The following is a 6000-nucleotide window of genomic DNA, read 5'->3' as shown; positions in this document are numbered from 1 at the left end:
CACACCTGTATCACACACTCCTTGATCACACACACCTGTAACACACACACCTGTATCACACACTCCTGTGTCACACACACCTGTATCACACACACCTTTATCACACACCTGTATCACACACACCTGTATCACACACTCCTCAATCACACACACCTGTATCACACACTCCTCTATCACACACACCTGTATCACACCCACCTGTATCACACACACCTGTATCACACACACATGTATCACACACCTGTATCACACACTCCTCTATCACACACACCTTTATCACACACCTGTATCACACACACCTGTATCACACACACCTCTATCAAACACTCCTGTATCACACACTCCTGTATCACACACACCTGTATCACACACACCTTTATCACACACCTGTATCACACACTCCTGTATCACACACACCTGTATCACACACACCTCTATCAAACACTCCTGTATGACACACACCTGTGTGACACACACCTGTATCACACACTCCTGTATCACACACACACCTGTATCACACACTCCTTGATCACACACGCCTGTATCACACACATCTGTATCACCTGTATCACACACTCCTGTATCACACACACCTTTATCACACACCTGTATCACACACACCTGTATCACACACTCCTTGATCACACACACCTGTAACACGCACACCTGTATCACACACTCCTGTATCACACACACCTGTATCACACACACCATTATCACACACCTGTATCACACACACCTGTATCACACACACCTCTATCACACACTCCTGTGTCACACACACCTGTATCACACACTCCTGTATCACACACATCTGTATCACACACTCCTTGATCACACACTCCTGTATCACACACCTGTGTCACACACACCTGTATCACACACCTGTATCACCTTTATCACACACACCTGTATCACACACACCTGTATCACCTTTATCACACACACCTGTATCACACACACCTGTGTCAGACACTCCTTTATCACACACACCTGTATCACACACACCTGTGTCACACACTCCTTTATCACACACTCCTGTTTCACACACTCCTTGATCACACACTCCTGTATCACACACTCCTGTAACACACACACAAGTGTATCACACACTCCTGTATCACACACACACCTGTTTCACTTGTATCACACACTCTTGTAACACACACACCTGTATCATACACACCTGTATCCCCTGTATCACACACATCTGTATCACACACACCTGTATCACACACACCTTTATCACACACCTGTATCACACACTCCTCTATCACACACACCTCTATCACACACACCTGTATCACACACACCTCTATCAAACACTCCTGTATCACACACACCTGTGTGACACACACCTGTATCACACACTGCTGTATCACACACACCTGTGTCACACACTCCTGTATCACCTGTATCACACACTCCTGTATCACACAAACCTGTATCGCACACACCTGTATCACACACTCCTGTATCACACAAACCTGTATCGCACACACCTGTGTCACACACTCCTGGATCACACACTCCTGTATCACACACACCTGTGTCACACATTCCTGTAAAACACACACCTGTATCACACACTCCTGTATCACCTCTATCACACACTCCTGTGTCACACACACCTGTATCACACACTACTTGATCACACACTCCTGTATCACACACTCCTGTAACACACACACAAGTGTATCACACACTCCTGTATCACACACACACCTGTTTCACTTGTATCACACACTCTTGTAACACACACACCTGTATCATACACACCTGTATCCCCTGTATCACACACATCTGTATCACACACACCTGTATCACACACACCTTTATCACACACACCTGTATACCAAACTCCTGTATCACACACTCCTTTATCACACACACCTGTGTGACACACACCTGTATCACCCACACCTGTATCACACACACCTCTATCACACACTCCTGTGTCACACACACCTGTGTCACACACTCCTGTATCACACACTCCTGTATCACACACACCTGTATCACGCACACCTGTATCACACACTCCTGTATCACACACTCCTGTATCAAACACACCTGTATCACACACTCCTGTATCACACACACGTGTATCACCTTTATCACACACACCTGTATCACCTTTATCACACACATCTGTATCAAACACACCTGTATCACACACACCTGTATCACCTTTATCACACACACCTGTATCAAACACACCTGTATCACACACTCCTGTATCACACACACGTGTATCACCTTTATCACACACACCTGTATCACCTTTATCACACACATCTGTATCAAACACACCTGTATCACACACACCTGTATCACCTTTATCACACACACCTGTATCACACACACCTGTATCACACACACCTGTATCACCTTTATCACACACACCTGTATCACACACACCTGTATCACCTTTATCACACACTCCTGTACCACCTTTATCACACACACCTGTATCAAACACACCTGTATCACACACACCTGTATCACACACACGTGTATCACCTTTATCACACACACCTGTGTCACCTTTATCACACACATCTGTATCAAACACACCTGTATCACACACACCTGTATCACCTTTATCACACACACCTGTATCACACACACCTGTATCACCTTTATCACACACACCTGTATCACCTTTATCACACACACCTGTATCAAACACTCCTGTATCACACACACCTGTATCACACACACCTGTATCACACACACCTGTATAACACACACCTGTACCACAGAAAACCTGTATCTCACACACCTGTATCAAACACATCTGTATCACACACACTTTTATCACGCACACCTGCATCACACACACCTGTATCACCTGTATCACACACTCCTGTATCACCCACACCTGTATAATGTACACCTGTGTCACACACTCCTGTATCACACGCACCTGTGTCACACACACCTGTATCACACACAACTTTATCACACACAAGTGTATCACACACACCTGTATCACACACACCTGTATCACACACTCCTTTATCACACACACCTGTGTGTCACACACCTGTATCACCCACACCTGTATCACACACACCTGTATCACACACACCTCTATCACACACTCCTGTGTCACACACACCTGTGTCACACACTCCTGTATCACACACTCCTGTATCACACACACCTGTATCACGCACACCTGTATCACACACTCCTGTGTCACACACACCTCTATCACACACTCCTGTATCACACACTCCTGTACCACACACCTGTATCACACACACCTGTATCACCTGTATCACACACACCTGTATCACACACTCCTGTACCACACACACCAGTATCACACACTCCTGTATCACCTTTATCACACACACCTGTATCACACACACCTGTGTCACACACTCCTTTATCACACACTCCTGGATCACACACTCCTGTAAAACACACACCTGTATCACACATTCCTGTATCACCTTTTCACACACACCTGTATCACACACACCTGTGTCACACACTCCTTTATCACACACTCCTGGATCACACACTCCTGTAACACACACACCTGTATCACACACTCCTGTATCACCTCTATCACACACTCCTGTGTCACACACACCTCTATCACACACTCCTGTATCACCTCTATCAAACAATCCTGTGTCACACACATCTGTATCACACACTCCTGTATCACACACATCTGTATCACACACTCCTTAATCACACACTCCTGTATCACACACCTGTGTCACACACACCTGTATCACACACCTGTATCACCTTTATCACACACACCTGTATCACACACACCTGTATCACCTTTATCACACACACCTGTATCACACACACCTGTGTCAGACACTCCTTTATCACACACACCTGTATCACACACACCTGTGTCACACACTCCTTTATCACACACTCCTGTATCACACAATCCTTGATCACACACTCCTGTATCACACACTCCTGTAACACACACACAAGTGTATCACACACTCCTGTATCACACACACACCTGTTTGACTTGTATCACACACTCTTGTAACACACACACCTGTATCATACACACCTGTATCCCCTGTATCACACACATCTGTATTACACACACCTTTATCACACACACCTGTATCACACACACCTGTATCACACACTCCTCTATCACACACACGTATCACGCACACCTGTATCACATACACCTGTATCACACACTCCAATGACAAACACACCTGTATCACACACCTGTATCACCTGTATCACACACACCTGTATCACCTTTATCACACACACCTGTATCACCTTTATCACACACACCTGTATCAAACACTCCTGTATCACACACACCTTTATCACACACTCCTGTGTCACACCCACTTCTATCACACACACCTGTATCACACACACCTGTGTCAAACACTACTGTATCACACACTCCTGTATCACACACACCTGTATCAAACACTCCTGTAACACACACACACCTTTATCACACACACCTGTATCACACACCTGTATCACACACCTGTATCACACACACCTGTATCACACACTCCTCTATCACACACACCTGTATCACACACATCTGTATCACCTGTATCACACACTCCTGTATCACACACACACCTTTATCACACACCTGTATCACACACACCTGTATCACACACTCCTTGATCACACACACCTGTATCACACACTCCTGTATCACACACACCTGTATCACACACATCTGTATCACCTGTATCACACACTCCTGTATCACACACACCTTTATCACACACCTGTATCACAGACACCTGTATCACACAATCCTTGATCACAAACACCTGTAACACACACACCTGTATCACACACTCCTGTATCACACACACCTGTATCACACACACCTTTATCACACACCTGTATCACACACACCTGTATCACACACTCCTCAATCACACACACCTTTATCACACACACCTGTATCACACACACCTGTATCACACACACATGTATCATACACCTGTATCACACACTCCTGTATCACACACACCTGTGTGACACACACCTGTATCACACACTCCTGTATCACACACACCTGTATCACACACACCTTTATCACGCACCTGTATCACACACACCTGTATCACACACTCCTTGATCACACACACCTGTAACACACACACCTGTATCACACACTCCTGTATCACACACACCTGTATCACACACACCATTATCACACACCTGTATCACACACTCCTCTATCACACACACCTTTTTCACACACCTGTATCACACACTCCTCTATCACACACACCTTTATCACACACCTGTATCACACACACCTGTATCACACACACCTTGATCACACACACCTGTATCACACACTCCTGTATCACACACACCTGTATCACACACATCTGTATCACCTGTATCACACACTCCTGTATCACACACACCTTTATCACACACCTGTATCACACACACCTGTATCACACACTCCTTGATCACACACACCTGTATCACACACTCCTGTATCACACACACCTGTATCACACACACCTTTATCACACACCTGTATCACACACTCCTCTATCACACACACCTTTTTCACACACCTGTATCACACACTCCTCTATCACACACACCTTTATCACACACCTGTATCACACACACCTGTATCACACACACCTCTATCAAACACTCCTGTATCACACACACCTGTGTGACACACACCTGTATCACACACTCCTGTATCACACACACCTGGATCACACACACCTTTATCACACACCTGTATCACACACACCTGTATCACACACTCCTTGATCACACACACTTGTAACACACACACCTGTATCACACACTCCTGTGTCACACACACCTGTATCACACACACCTTTATCACACACCTGTATCACGCACACCTGTATCACACACTCCTCAATCACACACACCTGTATCACACACTCCTCTATCACACACACCTGTATCACACCCACCTGTATCATACACACCTGTATCACACACACA

This window comes from Telmatherina bonti, assembly GCF_933228915.1.
Source record: "Telmatherina bonti genome assembly, chromosome: 24".
NCBI classification, from domain to species: domain Eukaryota; kingdom Metazoa; phylum Chordata; class Actinopteri; order Atheriniformes; family Telmatherinidae; genus Telmatherina; species Telmatherina bonti.
This window is presented reverse-complemented; position numbering follows the sequence as displayed.